This window comes from Astyanax mexicanus, chromosome 1 (assembly GCF_023375975.1).
Source record: "Astyanax mexicanus isolate ESR-SI-001 chromosome 1, AstMex3_surface, whole genome shotgun sequence".
NCBI classification, from domain to species: domain Eukaryota; kingdom Metazoa; phylum Chordata; class Actinopteri; order Characiformes; family Acestrorhamphidae; genus Astyanax; species Astyanax mexicanus.
The window spans coordinates 114,656,053-114,669,920 of record NC_064408.1 but is presented as its reverse complement, the minus strand read 5'-3'; the positions used below and the strand labels follow the sequence as shown (position 1 = coordinate 114,669,920).

Sequence of the window (13,868 nt, the reverse complement as noted above, 5' to 3'; positions counted from 1 at the left end):
CCATCAATTGGCCCTGCTCCCTCCGGGTGGGTAGATGGCGCTCTCTCCCCACATCACGTCTAGGGTGATGTCCACAGCACAGGGCATCTGTGAGCTGATGTATCAGAACCGAGCTGCTGCGCTTTTCCTTTTTGACTTCACAGGAGGAAGCATGTGTTAGTCTTCACCCTCCTGGTGTGTTGGGGCATCACTAGTGATAGGAGGAGTCCTAATGAGTGGGTTGGGTAATTGAACGTGTAAATTGGGGAGAAAATGGGAAACATTGAAATAAAATTATATATATATAAAAAAAAAATAATAAAAGAGCATCTTTTCTTTAGAGACATCACATCACATATCATCACTGCCCAATTAAAAACCAGTATCTCCAAAACAGCAACTTTACAGTAGAGGGATAAAACCTTCTTTACTTTTAAGTCATTTTAGAAACTTTTTATTGGTCCATTCGTCAAGAAATTTTGATACAGTGTAAAAGACAGTTTTTGTTTTCAAAGTAACTGAGATACTTGTTTTTTAATGGACAGTGACAATATTCTTCACTGAAGAAACTTTTCAACACTTTCACATACACGCTGGGACACCCTGTGTGATAAAGTAGTCCTTATTCTTGATTAAGATTAACATTATATTATGAGGCTCTCAAACCTACTTTATTACCTCCTCACACACAAGATCCTAGTGGAATTAAGTCCCATCTGACATCATGTGTACATTCTAGAGGGGGTGTGGCTAAAACATAAAAAAAACTTGTTTTTTAAACATTATTAATACATTTTCTAGCAAATACAGTTAATCTTAATAAGAGAGCATCTATTCTTTAGGGACATCACATTACATATCGTCGCTGTCCAATGAAAAACCAGTATCTCCAAAACAACTTTAGCAACTTTACAGGAGAGAGACAAAACCTTTCTTAACTTTTATTGGAAGTTAATGGAAAAAGAGTTTATTTTATTTTTATTTTTTCATTTTAGAGACTTTTTATTGGTCCATTCATCAAGAAATTTTGATACAGTGTAAAAAAGTTTTTGTGTTCAAATTAAATAATAGCCTTAAAATCAACAACAATGGAGATACTTGTTTTTTATTGGACAGTGATGATATTCTTTACTAAAGAGACTTCCATTAGAAAACTTTCCAACACTCTCACACACATGCTGGGACACCCTGTGTGATAAAATAGTCCTTATTCTTGAGTAATATTAGCATTATATTATTAGGCTCTCAAACCTACTTTATTACCACTTTATTTCACACACAAAATCCTACTGGAATTAAGTCCCATCTGACATCATGTGTACATTCTAGATGGGGTTTGGCTAAAACATAAAAAACTTAAATAGAATGAATAAATGCAGGTTTACCTTTTTTTTTTTTAAACATCATTCATTTTTTTTTTTTAATCAAACACTGTTGATCCTAATGAGAGGGCACCTATTCTATACGAACATCACATCACATATTCTCTATTAAAGAGACTTTCATTAGTAAACTTTCCAACACTCTCACACATGTTAGGACACCCTTTCTGGCACTGCATCCCATTTAATACACTGTCTTGCGGCTTAAGCACCTAACTGGACACTTCACTGTGATTTCTCATTGAGTTTTACCTGTAGGGAAACATCGTAAAGCAACGCATCCCATTTTCTCTGCTGGAATGGGCACCCAAGGGGGTGGCATAGAAACAGAAGACACTGCATAACAGCAGGAAAGCAGAAGTCCACTCATAGTTAGGCACTAATTGAGACATATAAATGTACTATAATCAAATATTCCTCTTCTAAAAGATACATAATCATATAATGAACTGCGAGAAGTGGCACCTCAGCAGCTTTAGTGGGCGCTTGATCACTTTTTCCTTTTGCAAAGTCCAGCCAATAGAGCACTTTTCCTCACTTTTTCAACCATGCCCTGCTTTTTGCACCCTCATTGACTCCACCGGTGGAGTTTAAAGTGCAGGAGAAAGCCCCGAGGGCCTCAGGAGCATGCAGGGCACTCTCCCACCTAAAGGGTTAAACTCACACTCAGTGCATAGCGACAGTGTAAATGTACAGGGCTGTGAATGATGAGAGACTGAGGCTTTAGCTCCGAGGGAGCTGCTTGCTTTCTGTTGTTGTACTGGATCCACAACCGGATCTGTGGGTTTCCTTCCTTACGCAACAGCAAACAGCAGCTCGAATGCACGAATGCACATTAGGAAAGGTGGCGTGATGTTGTGTTTGGGAGGAATAAGGCTGAAGATGAAGAAAAGGAAGAATTATGAGTTATGGAGGTGGTGGGGAGAGAGAGGGTTGAGGGGGCGGGGGGGTGGTTGATGGGGTTGGGGGGGGTTAGAAGTGGGGGGGTGGGATGGATTTGCTGCTGCTGCTGGTGCTGATGCTGCTGATGCTACTCTTGTTGCCGGTTCTAGACACATGATGATGGGGATGGAGAAACAGATTGTAAAGAGGAGAGAAAGGAAGGAGGGAAGGAAGGAAGGAAAGAAAGAAGGATGCTGGCTTTACCTGTGAAGTGGTACTCTTCTCTGCTGGGGTCACAGAGACTGCTGTCGGTGCTTGACATGAAAATATGTCCGACCTCGAGCTGTTTTTGCTTGTCTTTGCTTCTTTTTCTTCTTCTTCTTGTTCCTCTTCTTGTGGATGTGCTTTCAGAGAGTGTGTGTGTGTGTGTGTGTGTGTATGAGTGTGTGTGTGAAGCAGAAAGAGAGAGAGAGAGAGAGTGCTCTCCTCTCTTTTTCTCTCTCTCTTTTTTCTCTTTCTCTCTCTCTCTGTATGTGTGTGTATATATGAGTGTGTTTGTGTATGTGTGTATATCAGTGTGTGTGTGTCAGTCAAGTCGTCAGTGTTGAGTCTGTCCGTCAGTCCGTCTGTCTCGTGCCACGCCGCTCCGTCATGTTCTCATCTCCCTCTCTCCTCCTCTCCTCTTCTCTCTCTCACTCTCTCTGTCCTCCTCCTCTTCTCCTCCTCTGCTCCTCCTCTTCTCCTTCGCCGCTGTTGTTAAAACGTGCCTGTCAGGGAGGCTTGAGCCGACAGAGACGCCATCATCATCACCATCATCACCATCATCATCATCTCTCTCTCTCTTCCTCTCTCTCTGTCTCTCTCTCTCTGTCTCTCTCTCGACTTGTTGTGACGCAGACATAAAACACAGAGCAGTCGAGTGGGAGGGAGAGATAAGGCGGGTTGCTGCTGCTCTGGCTGCTGAGGAGGGGTGTGTGTGTGTGTGTGTGAGTGTGTGTGCGCGCACACCTTCACACACATCTGTAAGCCCACGGTGACCGACAGACAGCCTGTGTTGACGCAACACCTCGTGTGTGTGCGTGTGTGTGTGAGTGTGTGTGAGTGTGAGAGAGAGAGTGTGTGTGTGTGTATGTGTGTGTGTATCACAGGCTACTGGCCGGAGAGAGAAAAGTTTTCAACCGCCCCCCTCCTTCTCTCCTTCTCTCCTTCCCTCCGTCCACTCAACACTTTAAAGGTCCAATCCCATTTCTAATTGGTACCCCTTCCCCTTGTTTTCCAGTGTAACCCTTCCCCTTAAAACATCCCCTCCTTAAAATTGGGACTGCCCACTTTCATAAACCTGCAGTCGAGCCTGCTGGACTGTCTTTAGTTCATTTTCTTAGGGAAATTGTATTACAAGTAGATTTAAGTCTTTAAATAGATCAGGGGTCGGCAATTAAGTGTATATTAATAAGTAAGATATTTTTGTATCCCATAAAAAAATCTGTTTTGGAAAATTAAGTGAGTAATGAGGTGAAGCGCTAAAAACTAGTAGCTCTCCAGCCCAGAGGGTTGTTGAACCCAATTGCAGCAGAACAGTTGATCTCAAAGCAGGTAAACCCAAGAAGAAAGGAAAAAATAAATAAATAAACACACCACTCCTTACGCGGGAACGAACCCGTGTCATCAGGGTCGCAGTCTGAAACAGTACCGCTGCCCCGGCTAGTGAATTGGGACACGGCCGGAGAAAAAACACCCTCATAAGTAGCCCAAGAACAGGCGGGAACTGAGCACGCCAGAGAGAGGTAGGGGAGGGTTGTAAACAAAAGCTAGCCTGAGAAGCATTTTATTTAATTTATTTTTTTCATTAACATTCATTATAGTTCAAACAACCTCACGGGCCAGATATATTTTTTATATTGCGAGCACATCTTGCCCGTAGGCCACCTATTGCCAACCCCTGAAATAAGGGGAAGCACAGTGGCTTTGTTATTTCCTGGGATCTTGGGTTCAAGTCCCTATCTGGGTCTCCAGGGACTCTGGTTTCCTCCCACAGTCCACAAAAACAGGGAGATGAGGTAAATTAAATATCTAAATTGCCCAGAAAATTGGATACTCTAAAAAAATGTACCTGGTGTTTGAATGTATGCCTAGATATGGATCTGGGTCAACTCAGATGCCTGATGCAGTCCTCCAGGTGGATGGTTGTTTCCGGTTGAGAGTAGGCTGTGCGTGATTGGCTGCCGCTTCTCACAGTGTGTGTGGAATGTAATTGTGAAATGTGCTACATAAGTGTAATTGTAAATAAATAAATCCTTTAATGTTTCTGTGCTGTTACATGTTACATACTAGCTACTATGTTAATATGTAAATATGTTTAGTACTGACAGTATTTTGTGCTAATTTCTAAGTTAAACTGTGTCAGTCAATCTGTTTCAATATATCAAGACTAAATATACTGGTTAGCTAGCTAGTTTGTTTCTTAGTGCATTGTTATTTTTTTTTTTCTCCAAAATTTATAAAACACATTTATAATGAATGTGTTAGCTACTTACTAGTTAATATGTTATACATGTAGATTTGTTTAAAAGTGTTTAAGGCTGAAGTATTTGTAGCTATTTAAGTAAACCAGTGCTAACAGCTAACTGTGCTAATTGCTGTTAGCACTGTACTAATCAGAGAGGGGAAACTTTTCAAAGATGCTCAGAATTAAATTATTACATATTACTATGCTACATATAGTCGCTGTCCAATGAAAAACAAGTATCTACATTTTTGTTGATTTTTAGCTAAAAAAATTATTTTAACAGACAAATGGTCTTTTACATTGTGCCAAAATTTCTTGATGAACAGATCAACAGAAATACTTCAAATTGACCTGAAATTAACTCTTTTTACATTAACTTTCATTGAAAGTTTAGAAGTTTTTTTCTGTTGTGTAAAGTTGCTATTTTAAAGGCACTTGTTTTTTATTGGACAGCAATGATATGTAAATGTTTGCTAGTAGTAATTTAGCACAAAAGTGTGAGTTCCTCTCACAGACCCATTAAAAGTGAAAGTAGTAGCTAATAAACTTAGCTAGCAAGCTAACTAGCACAGTCTATATTGGCCAACAGTTACATTTTACCTAGATAATAACACAAATTAGCTATACTCTTGAATACATTAAATACAAATACTCGATATGCCTAAATATAGTTATTTACTTTAATATTATTTAAAGGTAATAATATTAAAATAGATAAAAATGTATTTTAATATTAAAAGCACATTAAGGCTAACTGATACTTTCACTTGACATTGACATGCATGACTAGGCCAGTTGTGATCGTTATATTTTTGACTTACTGTTCCTCAATAATATTTGATAATTGTGATATTGCATATCCTGTTTAATTGTATGTTTTTTTTTACATATAAACTGTAACAGTGAACAGTATTTTAGACTGGCATGCTTCAATAACTGAACAATGCTTCAATAACTGTGACTACAGGTGCGAAAAAAAATATTTTTTCCAAACTATGATTAGATACAGATATGTTGTCTTTAAAAAGGTGTAAATTCTCCTAAAAATGACAATAATATTGTTTATCGCACAAAAAACATTACAGTCCGGAATTTATACTGTACCTGTTTTTCAGTTTTTTCCAAAAACAACATGTCAAGATGCATGAAAACTGAGATTAATAACCAGGGTTATTTCAACAAATATTGATTTCTGAACTCTTAAAACTTTATGAATGAACTTGTTTTATTTGCAGTACTTATGGTCTGAAAGTTCTGCATCTTTTTGGTTATTTCAGCCATTTTTCATTTTCTGCAAATGAATGCACTAAATTACAATATTATTATTTGGAATTTGGAAGGAATGTTGTCTGTAAAGTCAGAGAAATTTACCAGTAGCACAATTTTTTATTAGTATTAGTATTATTAGCCCAATTGAGGGAATTCATCTAACAAGCCAATTAAAACTACTCCTAATTATGGCAGTAAGAAGTAGCCGTGAACATAGCACACTATCTATAAAATACACTTTGCTTATAGTACAGTACAGTGTGTAGTGTATTTAACATATAGTACTATGTTCAGTTTCGTATATAATATATTATAGTATATATATATTATAGTCAGCTGTAGGTTAGTCTTCAAAAACAAGACAAACAAACTCGTTGAAAAATTCAAATTATCCTACTTATGATGGACCCAATGCTAATTTATGTAAATACATGGATCTAGTTAATACTGCCACATTCTCTCTCTCTCTCTCTCTCTCTCTCTCTCTCTCTCTCTCTCTATATATATATATATATATATATATATATATATATATATATATATATATATATATATATTTATATATATAGTCCCAGCTTATACAGGCTGTCAGAGTCATGCGGGCTGCATGGTTTGAGTGGTTGATTGTATTCAGCGATCAAACGCTGCCACCATTTCAAAGCTTTAAGTATGTGGTAAAGCACACACAATTGTTTTGCAGTTCTGCTATTCATGTTGTGTTCAAAATGGCCTCTGGCAGGTCTTTGGAAAGCAGAAGTGTCAGTTCCTTGATAGCACACCAGAGGGCAAGCACAGAACGCCTGCTCAAAAGGAGAGACAGGAAAGAGAGAATTTCACCTTGCATACAGTAACACAGTCAATCCAGCAGCTATTTTCATGCATTGCTTTGATCTGTCAACTGGTAATTTGGTAAACAGTTACTTAGAGATGCTTGTTACTTTCAGTTTAGATTACTTTCCTGTTAGACCAGGAGCGCCCAGATGTTGAGTCATGAAGGGATTAAATGGCGGTATGTGAGTGTGTGTGTGGTGAACTGAAAGCCAAAAAGACAAGAAAATATGTCAGCACTGTCACACATGCACACTAAAAAACAGAGGTATGATATAAGTACTTTCTTGTATTTAAAGGTACACTTTTCTGAATTGTACCCTCAAAGGTATAATACTGGTCAGTTTTTCATATTTTACTATTTATAGGTAAATGTTTGAGTAAAATGAACATTGTTGTTTTATTCTATAAAGTACAGACAACATTTCTCCCAAATCCTAAATAAAAAAAAAATCTTTAGAGTATTTGTATGCAGAAAATGAGAAATGGCTAAAATAACAAAAAAAAAAAAGATGCAGAGCTTTCAGACCTCAAATAATGCAAAGAAAACAAGTTCATGTTCATAAAGTTTTAAGAGTTCAGAAATCAATATGTGGTGGAATAACCCTGGTTTCTAATCACAGTTTTCATGTATCTTGGCATGTTCTCCTCCACCAGTCTTACACACTGCTTTTGGATAACTTTCAAGCAGGTTTGATGGCTTGTGATCATCCATCTTCCTCTTGATTATATTCCAGAGGTTTTCAATTTGGTAAAATCAAAGAAACTCATCATTTTTAAGTGGTGTCTTAGTGGTCTTTACAGACAACATTTCTCCCAAATTCCAAATAAAAATATTGTTATTTAGAGCATTTATTTGCAGAAAATAAGAAATGGCTGAAATAACAAAAAAGATGCAGAGCTTTCAGACCTCAAAGAAAGCAAAGAAAACAAGTTCATACTCATAAAGTTTTACACACTGCTTTTGGATAACTTTATGCTACTCACTCCTGCTACAAAAAAAAGTCAAGCAGTTCAGTTTGGTTTGATGGCTTGTGATCATCCATCTTCCTCTTGATTAGAGGTTTTCAATTTGGTAAAATCAAAGAAACTCATCATTTTAAGTGGTCTCTTATTTTTTCCAGAGCTGTATGTGTAGTTCCCAGTTTCTAAGCTTTAGTTTTAAATAGTAGGACTATTACTGATATCTGAAATATATAATATATATTGTGCCCCCACTGTTTAACATATGTTCACAAATGAAAAGACTGAAGTGCCCCAGGAATCTGTGCTGTTAGCTGAGTGAAAGATCACGTCCAACTTGTAACTTGTAATATTGAAATATTTAAAATAATCAGTGGCCTGACTGGCATCAGATCATATTGACTGAAGCTTCTTGTCAGCAGGCACTTATTTCTGCAGCTGTAGAATTATGGTTGACTATTTCTACTGAACAGGCTCATTAATTCTGCAGTGTTTGGGGCTTGGGCCAATAATGGCCTTATGAATAACTATGACAAAATGTCAAGATTACTGCAAGTAATGAGTTCTTGTATAGCTTATGATTAGAGCTAAAAAAAAAAAACTATTAAACTGTTAACTATTAACTGCTTCTGTAAAATCTGTTTGTATATATCCAGTAAACCAGAAGTTACAGGCATTTTTTTATTTTTTTATTTTTGGATTATATGTTTTCCTAGAAATAAATATAACAAACATTATCATACCATTATCATAAATTATATTTATTTTCATTGTAAGATGATGCCACGGATACAGTGGTAATAACCTAGCAGAATAATGTAATTACACACTACTTTTTTATAGATCAGTGAACTTTTATGTTATATTTAGACACTGAAATCTGAACTTAAATTGTTTAAATTAATGAAACATAAATGTAAACACAGTTTTTAAGGTTAGCATACTAACTTAATGTTAATGGGCTCTTCTAGCTAACTAAACACAATGGACAATATTGAGGTCAACATAAATTACCGAAATTATGTTCATATATTATATATATTGTTAAGTCAACAATGTAATTATTGTTACAGGTCTACCTGGATGACCCAAGGCCTTCACATTTTAGTGTTTACCCTGCTCCAAAGACACCTGACCCGGCTAATCAGTTCATTACCAAGCCCTGCCTGAAGGAAAGCTAATGTGTAACCTGAGCTGGACACCAAAATGTTGGGATCCACTGCAGAAACCCATAGAGGAAGACTTTAGGCAAAGGCTGGCTTGAGGATTTATCATCATTTACTGACATAACCTAAGGAAGGGTACAGTGCACAGTCATGGATATTTGGATCAGCAGGAGTTGCAGATAATCCTGTTTCACTGCTGTACCATGAAGAGCTGTACCACAACCGTGGCCTTTAGAAATCTATCATTATTGCAGTGTGATTGCATACGCCTTCCTGCAGATCTGTACAGCACAGCTCTCTGGTCTTATAGGCTTTTTAATGTATGTTTTCACTATACATTTCTTTCTTTGTTTAATCCTTAGACTCCAGGGCTTTTCCATATTTGTTGCAGGTTTAACAGTGAACCCACAGATTAATCCAACATAATCACCTTAAGAAGAACTGCATTCCAGCGAACTCATTAGCATAAATCACTATAAATACTCTCTACAGTAACTCTGACAGACTCCAACACAGAACAAAGTGCAGCCATCAAAAAGACTGCACTACCGTATTATTATTACTATTAGCCCTTAGCCCTATTGTGTGTTGCTGGTTTAGTTTGCTTTGTTTGTTCCCCACCCGTTTTCTGGAAAGTCCCGCCCACCTGCCCTCCGATTGGCTTATAGTTCATATCGTTTGAACTGTTGCTTCAAAACTATATATATTTTTTCAAGTAATATATACTTTTTATTCAATGTTACACGTGGTTAATATTCGATACATTTATTAAGTTTATTAGATTCTACGTAATCCAGTTTAATTGTTTTTTTTTGAGATTAAAATATTTGTTAAACTGCAAAATGAAAAACATATTGTTGCCATTACAAATAAAACGTATATTAGAAATTGCTTCAATTATTTAGATCAGACGCATTATTTTATCAGAAACGTGTGATATACAACATCAAGTATTTTTTTAAGATTTGAAAGTATCAGTTTTAACAGTATTAACAGTTTTGAAATGTAAAGTACCACTCTTAAGTAGTATTTACTAATGCATAATTGTATCACGTGGTAATGGTGAAAAAATATATTCAGGAAAAGATGTAAATAAATAAACCCATTGAAAACTAGTATTGTCCTATTACTCATATGAAAACTGAATTTAAAAACAAACAAATGCTGGTAATAGTGAAAAATTAATCAGAAAGAGACTAATTCTAAAAAAATAAATAAACTCATAGATAAATAAATAAATAAACCTATAGGTAAATAGTATTGTTCTATTACTCATATGAGTTGCAAAAAAGAATAACACTTGCATATAAAAAAATATAAAAAGTCCTGCATGTACATACAGAAGTAAGTTTACTTTAAAAAGTAGCAAAATAATGCATGAAATAAAAAATAAATCATTATTATTAAAATTATTATGAATAATAATAATAATAATAATAATAACAATAGTAATAAATACATACTAATTACTAGGTTAAAATTTAAACATTTGAAATTAACTTAAAAAGTTTTGAAGTGTAAATAACGTAGTATATACTAGTGCCTAATTAAAGTATGGTAAAAAGTATAGTAATTAAAGTATAGTAAAAAATGAAGTATCACGTGGTAATGGTGAAAAATAATAATATAATGTAAATAAACAAATGAACCTATAGACAGATAAATAGACAAACAAACAAATCATAAATAAATAAACCCATAGATTAATAGTATTGTTTTATGAATTAAAACTGAATTTAAAAACAAAAAAGTATAAAAGTTTTGCATATACATGGTGAAGTAAATTTACTTTTAAAAAGTAGCAAAATAATACAATAAATACAAAAATATTTAATACAACAAATAAATGTTCGTACCTACCGGTCCTTTTAGCCAATCACAGCGCGAAGGGGCGGGGCTTGTCACAATACAGGTGTGATGTGAAATGCACCGCGTGTCGGTCTGGCTCCGCTGCAGCAGCAGCGCTCGCCGTGTCGCTGTTTAGGGAGGATCGAGGCCGCGCGGGCGGGCAGGCGGAGGGAGTGTGCGGAGCGCAGCGCAGCGGGTCTGATCGAGCCTGCGATCACTGATAAGGCTGTAGAGAGCAGCAGGAGGGGGAGATATGGAGCAGGAGGAGGGAGTCTGAGCGGAGAGAGGGGTCTGCAGGAGCGGATGGACGCGGGGCTCTCCGGTTAGCAGGTACAGTATTCGGGCTGTGTGTGTGTTTGTGTTTATTATAGGGGTTTATTATAACTATAATAATAGTGGGGTTGGGGGGTTAGTGTGGGTTAAGTTGGGCATGGGTGGGTTTTCAGACAGATAGAGGATTATTAGGCTGAGTTTGAGCGTTATATCGCTGGTCGTCTCCTGTTCGCCTGTGTTTTTCCGTCCTCACATCGATCTAGCCGTATAAAACAGTGCACTTCTCTGTTTATATCTGACCGCCAGCCTCGCTCCGGGGCTCTGCGTGTGTAGCCGAGGGGAGTGAGGGACCCCCCCGCGGAGCAGCGCTGCATTCAGGCGGGGTGTGACCCAACTTACTGCTGGAGCTGATCACCAGCCAACTCACACACATGAATGTCCTCAGTCATTAACAAACACGAGCCTGGTGAACAAGAATGAGACTGAGAAAGTGTCCGTTTAATCTGAGACTAAGTCTGAGACAGAGAGAAAAGTGTCAGCTACATAGTTATGAATAGTCTCATAGGAAGCGTACAGTATCCACTATGAATTATTCACTATCTTATAAGAAGCATATAGGATTCACTGTGAACTATTCAGTACCTCTTAGGAAGCATACAGTATCCACGATGAATTATGCACTAACTCATAGATACTATACAGTGTCCACTATGAAATATTTAGAATGTATTATGAATTATTCAGTAAACCCTAGGCTTACGTTTAAAACTATGACTTATTCACTTACTCATATGAAACATACAGTATCCACTACAAATTATTCACTTACTCATAGGAAACATACAGTATTCACTATGAATTATTCACTAACTCATAGGGAGTATACAGTATCCACTGTGAACTATTCACAAACTTATAGAAAGCATACAGGATTCACAATGAATTATTCACTAACTAATAGGGAGCTTACAGTATCCACTGTGGATTATTTACTAACTCATAGAAAGTATACAGTATCCACTATGAATTATACAGTAACTCATAGAAACTATACAGTATCCACTATGAAATACTCAGAATGTATTATGAATTATTCAGTAAACCCTAGGTTTACGTTTAGAACTATGACTTATTCACTTACTCATAGGGAGTATACAGTATCCACTATGAATTATTCACTAACTCATAGGGAGTATACAGTATCCACTATGAACTATTCACTAACTTATAGAAAGTATACAGTATTCACTATGAATTATTTACTTATTAATATGGAGCTTACAGTATCCACTGTGGATTATTTACTAGCTCGTAGGAAGCATACAGTATCCACTATGAATTATTCACTAACTTATAGGGAGCTTACAGTATCCACTGTGGATTATTTACTAACTCATAGGAAGTATACAGTATCCACTATGAATTATACAGTAACTCATAGAAACTATACAGTATCCACTATGAAATACTCAGAATGTATTAAGAATTATTCAGTAAACCCTAGGCTTACGTTTAAAACTATGACTTATTCACTTACTCATAGGAAACATACAGTATCCAGGGTCCACAGGATCCACTTTGAACTATTAACTTATAGAAAGTATAGAGTATTCACTATGAATTATACACTAACTAATATGGAGCTTACAGCATTCACTGTGGATTATTTACTAACTGGTAGGAAGCTACAGTATCCACTATGAATGATTCACTAACTAATAGGGAGTTTACAGTATCCACTATGAATTATTCACTAACTAATAGGGAGCTTACAGTATCCACTGTGGATTTTTTACTAACTAGTAGGAAGCATAGAGTATCCACTATGAATTATTAGCTAACTTACACAAAGCATATGGGATTCACTATGAACTATTCTCAAACTCATAAGAAGCATATAGTATCCATTATGAACTATTCAATAACTCATGGGAAGTAAACAGTACCCACTATGGATTATTCACTAACTCATAGTAAGCATATAGGATTCACTATGAATTATTTACTAACTCATAGGATGCATACAGTACACACTATGAATTATTTACTAACTCATAGGAAGCATATAGTATCCACTATGAATTATTCACTAACTAATATGGAGCATACAGTATCCATGTTGGATTATTTACTAACTCATAGGAAGTATGCAGTATCCACAATGAATTATTCACTTACTTACAGGAAGCATATAGGATTCACTATGAATTATTCAGTAACTTGTAGAAAGCATACAGTATCCTTTACCAACTCACTGGAAGTACACAGTATTCACTATGAATTATTCAGTATCTACTATGAAGTATTCAGTAGCTTCTTTAAATTATTCACTTACTACAGTTGATTATTCAGTAAGTCATTGAAGTATACTGGGGATTTTTGCTCTGTGGTCACAGTGCAGGGAAATACTGGTCATACTAGACTGTCCACTATTTCTCCTTGCCTTTAGATGTATAATTAGACCTGTTTAGAAATGTGTAGTGCTCAGTTCCATATACACTATTAATGTTTTTCAAAAACTTTATAAACTCTTTATGAATTCTTTATAAATTATTTTAATCTAGGAGTAACAAGACTGTTTAGTAAATGGAAATGTTCTACTGTATAAAGGACCAAGACATCACAAAGAACCATCTCAAAAAAGTGTTTTTTGGTCATATGTGAGAATAAACTTTGCAGATGGTTCTTTACATATATTGCACCGAGAAGAGTTCCACAACTGATATGGGTCAAAGGACTATTTTTACCTGACTGTACGTAGTAAGGATGCTA

At 36.2% G+C, this 13,868-nt stretch overlaps 2 protein-coding genes across 3 annotated transcripts in view; one reads left to right on the top strand and one right to left on the bottom strand.

Moving 5' to 3' along the window:
• The window catches only part of phf1 (PHD finger protein 1), a 37,220-nt gene extending 33,894 nt beyond the window's left edge, over positions 1–3,326 (bottom strand). Inside the window, exon 1 of the mRNA XM_022668686.2 lies at positions 2,508–3,326. The gene's annotated coding sequence lies outside the window, so the exon portion shown is untranslated. The remainder of the gene's footprint in view (positions 1–2,507) is intronic.
• A 7,603-nt stretch (positions 3,327–10,929) lies between these two features.
• The window catches only part of rgl2 (ral guanine nucleotide dissociation stimulator-like 2), a 65,216-nt gene continuing 62,277 nt past the window's right edge, over positions 10,930–13,868 (top strand). The window contains exon 1 of one of the 2 annotated variants that reach the window (XM_049464787.1): positions 10,930–11,153. The gene's annotated coding sequence lies outside the window, so the exon portion shown is untranslated. The remainder of the gene's footprint in view (positions 11,154–13,868) is intronic. The other variant, XM_022668648.2, reaches the window with a different exon arrangement.